Below are 19079 nucleotides of genomic sequence, written 5' to 3' on the forward strand. Positions count from 1 at the left end.
GAGGATGTGGACGAGGTGTTTTGTCGGGTTCAGCTGACCACGTGCATACTCAACCTTTGCTCTTCATGTCTTATTAAATCTAGTAAGGAGAGTTTTTTTAAGCTGGGTCCAGCAGGTTTTAGAACACACCTCATTGAGAGATGGAGTGGTCCCAGCTTCACTGAAGCAAGCTATTATTTAACCACTCCTAAAGAAACCCACTCTGGACCAAGAGGATGTAAACAACTATAGGCCTGTGGCTAATATTTCCCTTCTGGGGCAAGGTGCTTGAGCGTGTCGTGGCTGACCAGCTCCAGACACTCTTAGAAGAAACTGAGTATCTAGATCCATTTCAATCAGGCTTCAGACCCAGCTTTGGGACAGAAACTGCTTTGGTCGCCCTGTAGGGTGACCTATGCAGGGTGGGGGAGTGCAACCCTGTTAATTATCTTGAATCTCTCAGCAGCAGGAACCGGTTCCGTGCATTCCCAGGAGGGTGGGGTGTTTCTTTAAGAGTCAGAGGAGATGCTGCCCACCTGCCAGCCCCCACTCTGCCGCTTCCCCCCATCAGTGCTTTCATAAAAATCAGACGTGCAAGACTGCTGTGTCCCTTCCTGAGCCCCCGTCAACGTAGCCATTGAAGTGCACTCCACTTCCATGGCAACACTGACTGGGGCGCAGGGAGAGCCTCTGTAGTTCAGCATGCCCATATTTTATGAGAGTGCCGGCAGGGGGGAAGCGGCAGGGGAGGGGCTGGCAGGTGGGCAGCGTCTCCACTGCTCTTTAAACACCCCCCACCCTCTGAACCAGTTTGAATACCAGTCCACAGAACCAGTTCAGCCCTCCTAGACTGGAGCACCAGACAGTTCCATGCTCATCCCTAATGACCAGACCCTAGAGAAAAAGAGCAGTGCTGATGTCACAGCAGAGCCAATATGGCCGCTACCTGTTTTGAGGGCATGGCCAAATAGGCATTTCAAACTTTGATTTCCGCAGAAAGACAAAAAGGTGATTTGTGATCAGTTATTGGTGAGAACTGAACAATAATTTTTTTTATTATTTTTTTTAAGGAAAACATCCCCATTAAATTTCAATTTAGTTTACTGCAGTCATTGGACTAGAATTAGAAATAAGCAACAAGACATCCCCATTATGAAAATAATTCACTGGATCATTGCACCATTATGGATCCATTGAAGATAGTTTGAGCCAGTGCAATTTTATAAACATAATACTGGTTTTTTCATTAGTTAACCAAACAAGCATTAAAGTGCCATAAAGAAATTCACATGGATATCACTTCAATTCATTGAGTTTTACCAGTTCATATTCAGAGAATTCGTGATCAAAGGCATATTTTTTGCACAAGCACAGGAAGTTAGTGAACTAAATGTCTCATACACCTAAGAAGAAATCAGTATTAGCAGCTTTAAATAGATGAAAATCCCTATTTTTTTTCTTTCACAATCAATGAATTCAGGAAATGAGAAAACCAAAATTTGAAACAAATCTTGGTGGGAGGGGGGGAATGCTACTCTCATATTGAAAATTAAAGTGAATGAATCCCATTTGGACTTTGATTACATTAATTGGGGGAGGCTTAGCAAGCATCTCATCCTCCTGTTCCTATTAATTGCATTTTATCATCTCACCAAGTGCCTTATGTAACAGAGAACTCTCTCCGATTGATGGCACACCATTCATCTCCTATATAACTTTTCTCCCCCAGCATTGGGTGAACAGAACCAATCAATCAATGATCCAATTTTATTCTTCCCTTTAAATTCTCCAATTAGCTTTCTTCCCTTAGCAACTCTGGAACATATGCTTTATCACAGCTTTACTCTAATCCAACAATGGCTGAATTCAGACGCAAAACAAAACTGGAGTTAAATGGGGCAGAGGCTGAACTCCATTACATCCCTGCTAACTTATAACCCCTGCTAACTTGGCAAAGAGGCTCCTTTTAATGTAGTGATTCTCTTCATTTAGCAGGAGGAGAGTAACTGGCCCTATTCACCCCCAGCACAGTACCTCCAGTGACTGTTGCTGGTGTCTATCTTGTGTTCTTTTAGATTGTGAGCCCTTTGGGGACATGGATCCATCTTATTTATTTATTATTTCTCTGTGTAAACTGCCCTGAGCCATTTTTGGAAGCGCAGTATAGAAATTGAATTATTATTATTATTATTTGTGAAGCTGTGGTTTCGAGCTTAAAGTGACCTGCTCTTTGCTCCACTAAATTCCAATTTGAACCTTTGGACTGCACAAAAGTTCACCACCGAAACCTCCAGTTGGGCCACCAAAGCATTATGTCTGATCCTGGATGCCCCCATAACCGTGGTTTTGTGCCGATCTGTAACACTCAATCATAGAGACAGCACTGTAGACCCACCTGGGATTATGGCCACTCCATGGCTGCAGCACTTCTCGCTGGCCACCCGTCCTAGAAACAGCCCCACCCCTCCTGTCATCTATTCAGCTATGGAGTTGCCCAGCAACAGAGACGCTGCCATGTCTCATCCCAAGCTTGTCAGCCTGTCAAGCAGCACAGTAACACAGGAGCATTCCTTCCCATTCTGTCCCTTGCTCCCTCCTCCTGGCAAGCAGGAGGGAAAAGGGAAGGGCTGACAAGACATAACTAAGTGCTTTTCTCCCCGAGAATGTAGTGACAATGATGTATGTTCACAAGCACAAACACTTCTTGGAGAAACACAAGCACCCCAACCCAGCAGCAGAAAGGGAACAAATGCCTGGGAAAGGTACTGGGGTCGGATTTAAAATGCCACCAGGGATTCTCCCAATCAGGGATTCTCATGCAGCCAAGTTCTAATTTTTCCCCCACAGAAAGGTTGGGAAGGGGCCCCCGGCCCCTTCCCCTTGGGATTTGCAGTCCCTAGGCTTACTCATGAGCAGGACAAGACAGCAGGATCAACATTGCTTTAGTGAAAGAAGCAATTCTTCATATGTGATGAGGATGGATGCTGACCCGTGGTGGACTATGCTCGCTCAAGAGAGTGCCAGGCCACGAGAACACGCCCACACAACTCATGAGAAGAACTATCAGAGGGGAGAGATTTGCCGAGCAGAATCGCTAACAGTGCATGACAAAAGAACAACCCCTTCTCCTTTGGACAGCTCTCACAGGAGTGTCAGGCCATTGGGGCTCTATATCAAGTCCAGTTGCTGTATGGAGGAAAGACGTGATGACAGGTACCCCAGTGACTACTCTCCCTGTCATGGCAACTGCCACCAAGTAGCTGTCAAAGCTTTCCCCCTACAAGCCCAAGCACCCATGTGAGCATATCTACCCTTGCTTGTGCCCTGAAATGGCTACCAGGATCTCCGAGGATCCCTAGAAACCAGGGATCTCCTCCCCCATGATTTCCCATGCCAGCAGATCTGCATACGGTGCAACACCAAACCGATCTCAAGAATTTTGAACAGGCTTAAAGATCCATACACTATTTCCCCGTCCATGCACACAGCCAAGCTCTGACACACGGAGCATCAAAATATCCTTTGAGTGCATGCAAGGCTTTACAAGGAAGGGGTGGTTGCACACTTCTGTTCTATATTTCACCATGGAAAGTTGGGAGACCCACACAAGCAGGGGGCCCTTTGTTGGGTTAGCTCAACTTGTGAATGTGCAGTCTGGTGGAAAACCTGGGGCTTACAACCCCATGGCCCTCCCCAGTAGACTGGCCCTCTTATGAGAGGGATAGCCCACTGGCACCAAGCTGCCAGTGGAGCAGGAGTGTGGTTTGGTCTGCATGGACTGTTTTGATGGATGATTCCTCACAACAGCATCCTAGGTCACAGTGGGGCAGACCCCCCAAGATCCTTTGCCCTCCCTCATAGATATATCCCCTCCAATGAAATCTTCATGTTACCTTCCCTTTCCTGAGTAACAGAGAAATAGTGCCCCCCAGACACTCCCCCCACACACAAATTGTGTTTGTGCTGGACTATTTAGGTGCAGGGATCTTTGGAGGGCAGCGGTGCCATTGCTGTCTGAAGAAGCGCTGGCATGGCATTTAAAGGGATTTATATACTCTTTCCATGCTGAGGGTGGGTGGGCCGCTTTGAAAATGCACAAATGCTCAGCACGCATCCTCAAGATCATGGCCAATTGCGGCTGCTCTGTGACATTTTTGCCCACTGTCTGGTCATGGTGCTTGATGGGATCAGCCTTGGCAGCCAAGGAGCAGGGAGGGGCTCCCTTCTCCTAGAACCGGAGACTGGCAGACCATAGTTGGATGAATGTTTCTGGTGCAATTTACAGTTCAGAATTGAAACCGTGGGTCCGCCAGCCTCTGGTTTTGTGTTACGTCTGAATTCAGCTACTAAAGTTATCCGCACAATACAGAAACAGAGAATTCTGAATTATAAAATGTTCAAGAGGGCAGATTATTTGTGTCACCAAAATACACTGCTTACTCCTTTATTCCCAGCTCTCTGAAGTTGTTTTTACTATACTATTCAAATATAGGGTTGCTCCTTTTTACTGGTGTCTATGTCTTTAAACAGCAGCTTGAATTGTAGATATTAGCAGGTAACAACATGTCAGGCTGTGAAAAGCTTTATTGGCCAATTTCTACATAAACTATGGCTAGGCACAGGACTTGGTCATGTCTTTTTATAGTCAGTTGGCAACCACACAGAAGTCTTTTTATCCTTTACTTCTAGGATAAATATTGCAAAAATAAATCAGTGTATGTACACATTTAAAAACCTTCTATCAGGCAAAGTAAGATGTTGACGTAAGACCACATTTTCCAAAGGCAATATATTGCCTCTTGTAGCCTACCTATTAGGAATTTAAAAGCAACATCTCAAGAAATGTTATTTGCAAGGAACATTTTAGGAGTTACTGACTTTATTTAAAGAAATATGACCATGAAGAACAGATGGGACTGAAGCCCTGAGTTTGGACAAGTCCTCACACTCAAGGCACTCCTTCTGATAACCTTTTCAAAAACAGGAAACAAGGCTATACCTAGCAGAAATAAATACTCTTATTCCGAAGTTGTATTGAGAAGCAAGTTTCATTAAGATCACTAGGAGACTTCTTTCCAACGACAAGGATTCCAAAATGATTAGTGCAATAAAAGTGATACTATTTATGAAAGCCCTTTTAGCAGAGCAAGAGCTTCTAAGGAACATTTTATCGAATGCTGGCTTACATAACATAGTTACATTACTCCAAAGAGACCTGTCTGAAGAAGGTTAGTACAACAACTAGCCAGCGTGGTGTAGTGGTTAGAGTGCTGGACTAGGACTGGGGAGACCCGAGTTCAAATCCCCATTCAGCCATGATACTAGCTGGGTGACTCTGGGCCAGTCACTTCTCTCTCAGCCAAGCCTACTTCACAGGGTTGTTGTGAAAGAGAAACTTAAGTATGTAGTACGCTCTGAGCTCCTTGGAAGAAGAGTGGGATATAAATGTAACAACAACAACAACAACAACAACAAAGCCTCAAATAGCTGTGCAAATTGGTATGGAGATCAGGCCACAGGCCACAGGCCACAGGAAATTATGGACATGATCATACCAGAGTCAAGGACTTTTGTGTCCCAACTGATTTTAATAGGAGATAATTAAGTACACACACCTGTTCTAATGAAATGAATGGGATATCAATGTGCTTAGCTGGCAAGACTGTGCACATATGGCTCTCTCCAAGTAAGGAAGGAGTTGTGTCTTGGCTGTGCTTCTGTGTTAACTCTTGTGTGACGTCATAGTATGAGTAGAAGTAAACCAGCTGGACAGTTGTAAAACAGAAGCATATGAAGAAATTGTATTGTATTGTAATGAGCCTCAAGGCACCATCCAAAACAGTTGTTCAATAGCCTTTGTGCCAGCTGGATGTAAAATCAAAAGAGCCTGTAATTAGACATTCCTGACTGGACCAGTGTAGGTGTCTATACCTGCCTATTGGAACTCCCCTGAAATTCCTCCAACAGCAACTCTCTTCCAAGCTGCTAGCCGACACTCAAAACCACATAATGTTAGAGAGAGACAGCAGCTCCCAAGCAAGAGTAATCTGCAGCTCCAAAGAACAGACTTCCTCATTACTCAGACTATCATGTATGTCTAACCCAGAAGCTTTCACAGGGTTATCACATGACCTGCTCTTGCCTCTTGGTTCAGGGAAGCTGCCTTGATGAGTGTGGCTCGTCTACATGCAACTTTTTCCTTTGGCCGCAGCTAGATAGTGACATTCAGGTCTGACACCCCTCAAGTCCTGACGCCAAAGCTGCAAGTTCAGTTCTTGACAGCAAAGAGTTACATGTAGTGCAGATGTATAGGGGAACATTTCCATACTTTGACATCTTCCCTACTTATGCTACTTGCAGGACAATGATTATGTACTGCTTTTCAACAGAAGTTCTCAAAATGGGTTACATAGTACAAGTCATGAAAAAACAGTTTCCAGTTCCTAAAGGGCTCACAAATCTTAAAAAAACAACAACCCAAAGCCAAAGATACCAGGAATAGTCACTGGAGAGAGACACACTATGCTGGGCTGAACAGGGGAAGTTGCTCTTCCCTTGCTAGATACATGCAAACTTCTGCTATAAAAGGTGCCTCTTTGCTCACTTCAGATTAGCTACCTGAACCTTAATGTCAGCACAGTAAAATGACCTTATTCAATAACAATCCTATCCTTGTGAAGTCTCTATTCCATTTGAGTTCTACAAGATAAGGTGAGTGACAACCTCTAGTGTGACAGTTAATTTTAACCTCCTTATCAATACATAGCTGCTTTTTAGGATACAAAAAAGTACTGCATTGTTATCAAGCAGGGCGACTTGATATCATTCATACTCGTATAGCTATAAAAGTGGAGGCATAGATGGAAACTGACACTAGCCTAAAATGTACGAATGGAGTTATCACTGTACAAGCAGCCAGATTAGAACAGGCCCTTCTAATCTGGCTGCTTGTACAAAGCAGCCAATACAAATACAGTATTAAGACGCCAGTGCTACTGTTAGGTGATGCCTCAGTAAGGCATGGCAATGCAACACTATAACAGAAAACATTGTATAGATGAAATAAGTCACTGTGCCACAGAAAGGAGATTCCAATATATTCTTAGCTCCGCTGGCTTCATGATTTGGGACAGATTTTTGCTGGGTACATGATTCCTCAGGAGCATCATGGCTCTCCTCGACTATTGTTTCATTTCATCTTCTGCTGCCTAGCTGGGAAGGCAGCAGACAAAGTGGAAACAAGGGAGCAGGCAGGAATGCAATGAAATGGCCAGCTCCAAAGCCCTCTAAGCCACCACCCACTGGCCTGGGCCAGACATGGAGTGCTAGTCCCACTATTATGAGCTCAAAAAAGTGTTGGAGGACTGGGTAATTGCAGGCTGTTTAGGCTAACTTCCTTCTATACTGTAATCAGGAAAAACCCAAGACTGTAGTCACTTACATGCATGTATTTGCATAAATAAATCAGCAGGCAAGCAAGCAAAGTGTGGGTGCGTGTGCGTGTGCGTGTGTGTGCGCGTGCCTGATGGCCACCATACTCAACTGTCATCTGACAGTCTAAAATCATTTGATTCTCTCTTCAATCACTGTAAGCATTGCTGAAGCTTTTATTAACCAATTGTGTATAGATTTGATCCTTTCCTATCCCTAGCAATGTTACCTCTTTTAGAAAAGAAAAGAAAGAACAGACACTAAATGTACAGACACAGTAGTTACTTTTCTAAATTACAAACAGTCTCTGAAATTCTGTACAGGGTATCAACCCTGAGCAAGTTTTTATGGCTGAAAAATCAACCCTTAGTTTTGTGGCCTTTTAAAATAACGTCAACAGAAGGAGAACTATCACAATTGCACGGAAATAATAACCTAGCATCATGTTATATTAATTTTACCCCTTCTTAAGCAAACAGTGCAGTCAAGGAAAATTACTCTGCACCCAGAATTATCACTGAGAGATTACCATCTTTAAAACAACTTGTTTCATTACTCAACTGTGTTTGTAGAAAGTAAATTGCAAATTTATTCTGCTATGATGTAGGCTCATTACCCCCTTTTCATTCCTCCTGTGCTAAAGAAAAGAGTTTTCCTCTTTCTGCTGTGTGGCAATTTTTAATATTTCAAGTCCTGTGCCATGCCATTAACATTTGGGTCGAAAAGTTGTATGAACATATGGGAAAAAATATGGGTAATTTTCATTATACTATAAGCACCTCTACTTACTGCATTCATCACTAGATATATAAATATTTTCAATGAGTGGCCAAATACTGTTTCCAGTCAATAAGACGCAGCAGCTGAGCAGTGTTCCCTCCAAGGCATGTGCACATGTACGCGTTTACAAGTTTCTTGATGTCCACTCCATTAATTTTAGATCCCACTCAGGTTGAATCAGGAAGGTCCCACTCTGAATGCAATGTGCGCACACATTGCCTTGCTACTGTCGCCCAGAACAAAAAGCATTCTGCACACAGATTTAAAAAAAATTAGTGAAAACCTGCAACTGAACCCTTAGGGAGGAGCCATAGTACATACAGTTGTATCTTGAAGGCCCCAAGTTTAATCCCTGGCATCTTCATTGAAGGATTTTGTGTAACAGGGCTGGGAAAGATTCTTGTCTGAGATCTTGCAGAATCACTGCCAGTTGTAGTAGAAAAATCTGGGCTAGATGGACCAAGGCAGCTTTATATATTCATAAGGTAAGCTGTAATTTTATTTTATTTTATAAAGAACAATAATTTCACAGCATGGAGTTGCTGACTCAAGCAGAAAAGAAAAGAACTGATTAACACAATCCATGTTTGCACACCTTAACATGATTTCAAATTGCCCTCTCTAATAAATGTCTTCTAGAAGTACAACACGCTTAGTTTAATATGACACTAACAACCGCTTATCTTTTCTGAAATGACTGGATTACTGTTGTGCTTTCATCAGAGCTAGCAAGACCGCCATATATTTTCTTTCAGGCAGTAAGATGCACATATTATAGGCATAATCAAACTACATACAGTCTGCAGCTAAAATAAGTCTGTGTAATTAGTTTTCAGGCCAGGGTTGTGGCCCATTCTGTTATCACTTGATATTCTTTTTCCCTGTAAAAATTAGGAGTTGTATGAAATACTCCATGAATCTATGAAATATGAATCTAAAAAGCTACTGTGGTAAATTTTACTAAAATGTCAGGTTCAGATATTTAAAATAAATGTATGTGGCCAATGGCATGAACTCATTAGTATTATTGGCAGTTAACAGTGTTTAGAATTTGCCTTTTAAGCCATGCTTAACATGGATGTAAAGTGACCGAGATCCAGAGTAATGATTGCACATGCCAAAAAATGTTTTGTGAACACAGCAGGTAAGGGGAGATTTTTGTTGACACCCCCCACCATCCCGCTTCTGCATCCCATGTGCCTCCTGAAAATATGTCCCCAAGGATCATGCAACCTTCAGGGACACTTTTCAGAGGCATAATCAACCGCAGAGGGAAGAGGAGAGATCTGCAAAGATCCCCCTCCCTTGTTATGCATGCATAGTGGGTTTTTTGGCACATGCAACATTAGTCTGGATGTCAGCCAGTATTTTTATTTCTAATATGTGTTGGGTTCCAAGTTTCATTAAATTTATTATCTTACACTAACAAGATCTATCTTTAACAGCACAAAGAAATCCATTTCTTGAAGTTAACTTATTGCCAGTATTCTACAAGGCCCAAGTCTTTGGTGGGAGTGGGGAAGGTAAAATGAAAGACATGACTGCACTGAGCAGTTGTACCCCTTTTGTGAAACCCAGCTAAAAATATCCGCTGCCCATAGCCCAGGTTATACAGGGGTACTACAAAGCATCTCCAGAATGAATGCAAACATAGGTTTTGCTCCAAAACTCTACTTGCATTCTGTTTATAACTATGTAACTTGTGAGCTTTGCTCAGCCTCCTCCCCTCCTCCCTGCTTATTCCCTGTATCTCATTCCATTACTCTACCCTCATTCTGGTTTGGGTTATTATCCATTTTTTGTTTGTAACTAAAAAAAATTGAAGACATGAATACATTTTAATATCAATAGCACACAATTAACTCTATATTGCCTTGTCAGGGAGCCCAAAAGTTTTTAGCATTTGAGCCATCATAGAAGATAATACAGTCTAACAAGGAGATGGTATACCAAGTGCCATTCTACATGGTATGATCTCAAGCTCCTTTGCTTCTGTCTGTATAGTTTGTTTTGATTTGCAAGAACAATGGTTACCTGAAAACGGCTTTGAGTGTGAGCACACAGTCCTGGGGGGCTCACTATGTTATGACGACAGTCCCCCGAGTCCCAATTTTTAATCCTGTATCCCTAAATACAACAGCAAATCCCCCATACAAAAGGGGATCAGGGCTGCCTGAAAGGGGGGCTAGGGGAGCAGTCGCCTAGGATTCCACACTTATGGGAGGACCCATACTGTCGCATAGCAACAGAAACTTACTTAGTTTCAGCAGGGTTGGAACAATATATAGTAGGTTCATTACATGGGGCCCAGGGTGAACTATTTTCTCTCCGGGCCCTAAAAAGCTAGAGATAGCCCTGGATGGGATCCTATGGTCTCTTCTACAAGCTAGAAAGTGTCTGAAGTTATAATACCAGTCAGATTTGCTTGTGAGAAAGCCCAACTGAATTCAGTGGGACTTCAACTGTATTAGATTGGCCTGCACACATGCCCATTCATATGAAGTCGATTTGCTCCAGACACAATTGACATGCTCATGTACCTGATTAGCAGACTTAGATAATGCGTAATGTGACCTATTTTATCATTGTTTGTTATTTTTTGTTATTTTTACTGTTTGTTATTTACGTGTTTGTTATTTTTACTGTTCATTGCATTGAGCTTCCAGGAAAAGTAGTATTTATTTTATTGTTCAAATTATATATTGCCTTTCATAATCCTCATCTCAAGGTGGTTTACAAAAGTTAGAATACAATATGTTTTCATAAACTCACATTAAAATATTTAAACAAATTAACAATAAAACACCAAAAAGCAGCAGCCAAAGAGAGAGCAGCAGGAAAGAATCAAGACTGGCAATCCCTATGGGGTAAAAGTCTCAATAAATAAGAAAGTTTTTGGTTATTTTTAGAAGCAGCCACAGCTGTCAGAGAATGAACACCCACCAGGAGAGCATTCCAGAGTCTGGGGGCAAAGGAAAAGACCCTGTCCCAAGTGCATAACAAACGAACCTCCCTCAATGTTGGCACATGGAGCAAATCCCCCTCTGATGACTTTTTTGGACTGACAAAAAACCTTGAAAGAAGGCGATCCTTCAGATATCCAGAGCCTATTTTAACCTATTTTAAAGGTTATCACCTTTAAAAGGTGATAACCAGCGCCGTGAACTGAATTCGTATACAAATGGGCAGCCAATGCAGCTCTTTCAAAATAGGTGTAAAGTGCTTCAAGCCTTTGGTTCACGAAAGGATGACATAAGAACAGCTCTTGTGGATCAGGCCCAAGGCTTCTCCTAACCACTGCATTCTGCACCAACTGAAGTTACCGAATATGCTTCAAGGACAACCCCTCATAAAGCACACTGCAGTAATCCAGTTGTGACGTGACTAAGGCATGGGTATCTATGGCTGGATCTGCCTTAAGAAAGGGATGCAGCTGGTGCAATAGCTTCAGCTGTCCAAAGACACCCCTGGCTACCACCTCCACTTGAGCATCCAAATGTAGAGTCAGATCCAGCAATACCTCCAAGCTGTGTACTTGTTCTTTTAAAGAAAGTACAACCCCAACCAGAGCCAGTTGAATCTCCCCATCTTGACTAGCTTTCCCACCAACCAACAGCACCTCCATCTTGTCTGGATTGAGCCTTAGTTTGCTAGTCCACATCCAGCCAATCACCACCTCCAGTCCCTGGTTCAGTACATCCACTGCATCCCTAGGATCCAATGACAAAGAGAAGTAGAGGAGAGAGTCATCTGCATATTGATGACACTTCAATCCAAACCTCCTAATGACCTGTAGTTTCATGTAGAGGGTAAACAGCATGGGGGACAAAACTGAGCCTTGTGGGACCCCATAGGCCAATGGCCAAAGCCTGATCTTGTGGTAGCAAGCATGACTTGTCTCCTTAGCTAAGCAGGGTCCACCCTGGTTGCATTTGAATGGGAGACTACATGTGATCACTGTAAGATATTTTCCTTAGGGGATGGGCCACTCTGGGAAGAGCATCTGCATGCAAAAGGTTCCTTGCTCCCTCCCTGGCATTCCAAGATAGGGCTGAGAGAGTCTCCTGCCTGCAACCTTGGAGAAGCCACAGCCAGTCTGGGTAGCTTCCTATGTTCCTATGAGTTAAGCAAAAGTCCTCCAGTACCACCTTCTAGAACCTCCCCTCAAGAAAGTATTGTTAAACAACCACCACTGCCACCACACACATACCCCTAGGTCTGTTGACAGTCACTCTGAACCATTTCAGATTGCAGGTCAGTGGGGGGCGGGGGGATCATGTCTTCTAATTATTCCTCATGTCTGAAACCTGCCTACACATTCAAAACCAGCATGTCAGGGAGAACCTAAGCTAGAAACTTCTACTTGATATGCTAGATTTGTATGGTGCATCACAGAAAGCAAAGATAGATCTTCTCTCTAAAGGCAAGGTTTAAGTTAAAGTGTGCCATCAATTCGATTTTGACTCCTGGTGCCCACAGAGCCCTGTGGTTTTCTTTGGTAGAATACAGGAGGGGTTTACCATTGCCTCCTCTCACGCAGTATGAGATAATGCCTTCAGCAACTTCCTATACTGCTGCTGTTAGATATAGTACCAGCAGGAATTCGAACCAGCAACCTTCTGCTTTTTAGTCAAGCATTTCCTCACTGCACCATTAGGTGGCTAAAAGCAAGGTGTACATTATTATACTTATGATTATGATTGTTTCCTCACAAGCTTTCCAACTGATCTGAGCAGGAGCAAAATAGACATTATGGGGCCCTCTTTGATCAGTTTGTAAAAATCAAAATATTTATGTTAATTAACCATGAAAGAATGTCTTATGGAAGACCGACCATCTAAAGAGACATTTCCTAAAGACATTGAATTAGTCTGTGTTTGATAATAGTTTGGGAAAGAAATAAGATATATTTAGAAAACAAGGTACCTCTGTGGTTATCTCCTATAGAAGCTGTTATGTGCAAAGAAGTGAATATGAAAACCAGATGGCCGACATATAACAAAGTGTTGACTAAATGTGACAATAAATGGGAATTGAAAAAAGAGGAAGAGGTAAAAGATAAAGTGACCAACTGGAATATTATCAGTTAAATGAGGTTTTCAAAAAAGATTTGAAAATCGGTTTTGAAGAGCAGAGCTCAAAATTTGAAATAGTGTTATGTGAAAGTGATGTAAAACTAATTACCAAAATGTACAATCTGTTATCATGTGAAGAAACAAAAGAAGTGGTACAATCAACAATGGTAAATTGGGCACAAGATGTAGGTCATAGTATTAATCTAGAGGCCTGGGAGAGGCTATGGAAGAAAGACCTCAAATTTACAGCGTGCTATAATTTAAAATAAAATTTTATAAAAATGATGTACAGGTGGTACTTAACACCTAAGAAACCAGCTTTAATGTTAAAAATGTATCTAATAAGTGTTTGAGATGTAAAGAAAGCGAGGGGTCCTTTTACCACATGTGGTGGTCCTGCAGGGAGGTTAAGAGGTTTTGGGATATGATTTATGATGAATTCAAAAAGATTTTTAAATGTGTATTTCACAAGAGACCTGAATCCTTCCTGTTGGGCATAATTAATGAAGAAATCTCAAAAGAAAATAGAAATTTATTCCTATATCTTACGACGGTGGCTAGAATGGTTCTTGCTCAGAAATGGAGATCTGCAGAAATTCCAGCAAGAGAAGAATGGTTCATGAAGGCATATGAATATGCAGAAATGGCAAAACTTACTGTATTAGTAAGAGATAGTCATATAGAAAGCTTTGTAGAAGATTAGAAACCCTTTCTGCGGCATATGAAAAATGTGAATTTGGATTTATTAACGGGGCCTGAAATGTAAAAATAACAGTTGGAGAATTTGTTACAGTAATGAAACTAAAGGATTACTATGATGATAAAAATAAGGACTAGGACATAACAACTAGATATATAAATATGAAAAAATATTTACATGAGAGCAAATATGGATGTTTTAGTATAACTATGTTGAAAAATGAACTGGAAGTCACATTGGTATACAGAAAACTAATAAAACAAAGTAATACAGAATGTGTCTGTGCTTCCCATTATAAAGATGGCTTTTCAACTTTTACTCCTCATAACCTAGCCATGTTCCCATAGATTCGCTAAAAATAAAACTTGGCACACTTGTGCTAGTGATTCTGAGTGCCCCTTCTATGCAAAGGGGCTCTATGCCCCTTCTAGTGCAAAGGGAAAACTTTGAGGAGCACAGAAGGTGGTGGGGTGTGTGTGGGGTGTGTGTGTCAGGTGAAATAACATGACGGAATGCTGTTTTATCTCTCCACCAACAATACACAGGCACTTAAATTCATTTGTACCAATTGTTTTTACTTAGTTTTCTCTAAAGAGGGGAAGGAGGCATCTCCCCCACTTCAGATCCACAAGCAGAGGCAAAAGAACTGTGTGTCACTTGTACTTCCTTTCTCACTACTTCTTTTGAATATCCGAAGTAGAGCTCAGAGATTCTGAGAGACTTGTCAGCTTTTGCTACTTCTGGCAAAACAGCACTATATCTCAAAAACAAAGCTAGTTAAAGTTTAAGCACAGGTGTACAAGCTGCATCTGGGATACAACAAAGAGCTGTTGCTAAGTGTCAGCAATGGGAAATGCTTCACTGGAAATTGTAGTCAGCAATAAATTATGTACACATCAAGCCATTTTCACAAACAATGCTTAAATTGGCTTCGGTATTATCTGTATCTGTAGACCAAACTTTGAAAACTACATTGTCTAGAAAGAAGTGATGGTCTTACTGTGAAAGGTTCTTTTTCACAATCGAGGAGCTCATCCTCCAATAGAATGGGTTGTGTACTGAGCATGTTCCGAAGACAGGAACTGAAAGTGTGGCTAACTTCCTGCCTGGAAGGCACCAAACCCCAGTACCAGGATTGTTGTGTTCATGACAGAGGACAAAAAGGAAATATACACTGAAAAAGAGAAAAACAGCATAGAAAGGTGGGAAAAGGGGGGGGGGGAGCACAGGAAAGTAGAGAAGCAAAGCTACAAACCCTGGAGGTCACTCCCCACCCAAAGGGGAGCCTCTTGTGGATACACTGAAGCCGATAACCAAATGACTGCACAGACAAAACAAAACTAAATGCAGCCTACAGTGGGCCAAATGAGCTCCTTGGCTGTGAAAAAGAACCTTTCATATTAGGACCAATGTTTCTTTTTCCACAGGCCGAGGAGTTCATCCTTCAATAGAATGGGACATACCCAAGTTGACTACAGTAGGGAGGGAAGGATGCAGATTAGACTGCTTGCTGAAGTACTGTCCTCCCTAGAGCAGCATGAGCAACATGTAAGGAAGAAATTTTGTAGTGCTTTATGAAAGGTGTAGTGGAGGACCACATAGACCTGCAGATCTCCACGAGGGGAATATTAGCCGAAAAGGCTGGTGACATTGCAGTGCTGCAGATGAAATGTGCGGTCATGTCTCTAGGTACTAGAAGGCTGAGAGCCTCATCAGCCAAGGATATGCAGGATTTGATCCAGTTGGATAAGGTGTTCTTAGAGACTTTGGCTCCTAAGGAATGTTGATGAAAAGGACATGAAGAGAGAGTCAGAATGGCTGATCGTCTTGGTGTAGATGCGGAGAGCCTGTTTGACGTCCAGAGTGTACCATATCTGATCCTTCGGGTGAACTGGGAATGAACAGAAGCACCACATCCTGGGAGCAATGGAATGTAGAACTGAACTTGGGAAAAGACACTGGGTCAGATTTCAGGACCATGGCGTCTTCCTGGAATATGTAAAGTTCTTTACGGACCGATAGGGCCCCAGGCTTGGAGACTCTCCAAGCCAAGGTTATGGCCACCAAGAAGGGTACCTTGAGTTACAAAAGCTTGAGTGGAATGTCTGCGAATGGCTTGAATGGGCCCCCGAATGGGTATTCAGCACTTTGTTCAGGTTCCTTGAAAGGCTTCTTCTTCTTCTTCCTCTTCCTCTTCTTCCTCTTCCTCCTCCTCCTCCTCCTCCTCCTGTGGATGGTAATGGCGTACCAGGACCGTGCAGGCCCACTAACGCCACCTACTGGAAGACTGATAAAGAGCTCAAGCGTTTAGACTAATATAGATCTACAAACGTTCAAATAAATGAGACGACTTGAGGAAACTCCACAAGAGCGAGATAGCCAGCTTCCAACCTCGTCGATCCAGAAACAACTCCCGAATAGACCTACCGCTAAAACCAGCAGATTGAAGAGAGAGAAGAAAAACCAACACAATCGTCACTGAAATGAATACAATCCCACAAAAGATGGTTCACAGTTTCAGAAACTCCACAGAACTGGCACAAATCATCCCCCGATTTTTGAAGAAGGAGCAACCTATCCCTAATTGAGCAGTGACCCGACAGCACCCTAAACAAAAAGACCTGCTGGGACCTACCCAAAACACTGAACAAGCTGAAATCACCCAACTTCGGGCAGAAAGCACAAACCCTTCGACCCGTGTAGTCCACATCCCAATCTGCCTGCCAAACCTTCCGCAATTCCGACCACACCCAAGATCTAACCTCCATACCATTAAATGGGATTCTGCAATCCACATTCGGGCGATCCAAGGACTCCTTTGCCACAGCATCTGCAAGTTCATTACCAAAGATCCCAACATGGGACCGTACCCAACGGAACCGAACGCAAAAAAAACCCCAAATGTTGAAAGGCATCTGTGGATAATGGGAGGAGCCAAGTTTACGGCCCCCTTGAGGAATTGCTGCAGGTGCAGATGCAGTGTGGATGAATTCTCTAAAGTTAGCTGTAGGGCAGAAGAGAGTCAAGAGGTCTGACATTTCAGTGTACTAGGGCACAGTCCCATATCCAGACAGGCTTGTAGGAAAGCAAGAACCTCAGGCACCCCAGCCCTGAGGAGACTGACATATTTTCAGCATGCCCATCTGGAGAAAGCTGCCTAGGATGCCTGGTAGATGCAATTTGTGGATAGATGCCTGGAGGTGAGGACAGTGTCCTGGACAGCCCTGGGATAGCCGTTACGTGCTAGGAGAGTGTGTAGAGTTGGAACAACTGGGGTTCTGGATGAAGTATGGGACCTTGAGTTAGGAGGTCTGGTCAAAGAGGAAGCCGCCACGGCAGGCTGAACAATAGGCTCTGGAGATCAGAGAACCAGGTCCTCAAAGCCAAAATTGGGCTACCAATACGAGCTCTTCTCTTTTGACGTATTAGGAGTTTCCCCAATGACAGCTATCAGGGGAAAGGTATATAGGAGCCCGGATGGCCCTGGGCAGTCAATGCATCCATCGCCTCCACCTGAGGAGAAAAAGAAGCAGGAAAACAATCTTTGCTGGAGATGATTGTGAGGAGAAGTGAACAAGCCCACTCTGGATTAATGAAGCGGTGTGTGATTTGGAGGAAGACTACAGAGTAAAGGCACCATTCTGCTGGGTCAATCATCTGGTGACTAAGCCAGTCGGCCTGGGAGTTGACTATGCCCTGGAGGTGCTCTGCCGAGATTTATGTCAGGTGTTCCTCTGCCCACTGAAAGAGCTTGTAGGACTCTGCCATGAGAGCTCAGGACTTGGTGCCACTCTGCTGACTGATGTGGGATTTGGTTGCAGTGTTGTCCATGTGCACCAGAATGTTGGAGTGGAGAATGATGGGCAGAAACTGCAGGAGAGCTTAGGGAATTGCACGAAGTTCCAGCCAGTTTATGTTGCATTTTTCGTGAGGAGTCCACATGCCCTGGGTGTACTGGCCATTGCAGTGGGCTCCCCATCCCATCAAACCTGCATCTGTCGTGAGGATGATCTGTTCTGAATGGAGTGGCAAATAGGTTGAGCCTGGATCTAGAGTCTACATTCCTATGCTTCAGCCAGAGGGATCTGTGCTGTGACCCCAGTTGCCATAGCTCTGGCTAGGTGTTGGATGCAGTCCAAACTAGAGTAGATCATTAGGGATGAAGCTTTAGCCAATTTATTAAAACCCTGATGTAACTGGAAATTTTCAGGGGGAACCAGGGCAGGTAATTCTTTGATCCAGAGAATAGATGCCCTGGCAAAAACCAAGTTGGTGGACACAGCCTTAATAACTCTGGCTGAGGCAAATGGTTCTTAGGCAAAAGGAGGTCGCATTTGCTATCTTCAGGAGTTTTAAGCTGCTCATCCCCCTCCTTGGTTACCACTGAGGCTGAAACCAACTGTGCTACTGGAGAATCCACAGAGGGTACAGTGAGAAGAGAAGAAACATGCTGAGGTAAGTTTTAATGTTTCTTAGGAATGACTCTAATGGGCTTAGAAGACGTGGGTACTACCCATTCTGCTATCATAGTCTAGCTCTGTGTGTGGAGCGGCTCACCTTGCCTTTAAGGCTGCACGGGCCAATCTCCCTTCCAAACAGGGCTGCATGGCCCCGTTTGGACGGAGACCACGTCCCCCGTGTCTGACAGACATGGGGCCAGTGTGCCGCGGCCACACACGGGCCACCATCAGCCTCCCTACACTGCTGGAAGATGCAGCTGGAGTGACTGCTATAGGAGCCACATGATTAATTGCACACTTTGCTTTAGAAAGCATCACCTCAAAATCAGATGAGGAAAATAAGTGCAAAGAGGGAGGTTTGGTGGTAGGCACTGCCTCATCTGAGAGTTCTCCCTCTTCCTTATCAGAAAGAGTTTTATTACCCTGTTCACTCAGGTTATGCTCCTGATCAGATGATATAATCTGAGCAGTAGCAGGAGCAGTGTGCACTGTGGTAGTGAGCACAGGTGGAATAACTGTCAAAGGCGGGAGGGCAGTAAGGGGAGCTATATGTGTAGGGGGAGGGGACTCCTCCTCCTCTGAGGATGACAGAGATCTGGGTTTTCTCTAATGCTTTGTGCCCTTGGAGTGATGTTGGAAATGGCCCCTTTCATT

The 19079-nt window shown here is 43.4% G+C and overlaps 1 protein-coding gene across 40 annotated transcripts in view; it reads right to left on the bottom strand.

The window, feature by feature from the left end:
- SORBS2 (sorbin and SH3 domain containing 2) overlaps positions 1-19079 on the bottom strand; it is a 395454-nt gene that overhangs the window by 317989 nt on the left and 58386 nt on the right. The window lies entirely within an intron of this gene.

This window comes from Hemicordylus capensis, chromosome 5 (assembly GCF_027244095.1).
Source record: "Hemicordylus capensis ecotype Gifberg chromosome 5, rHemCap1.1.pri, whole genome shotgun sequence".
NCBI lineage: Eukaryota > Metazoa > Chordata > Lepidosauria > Squamata > Cordylidae > Hemicordylus > Hemicordylus capensis.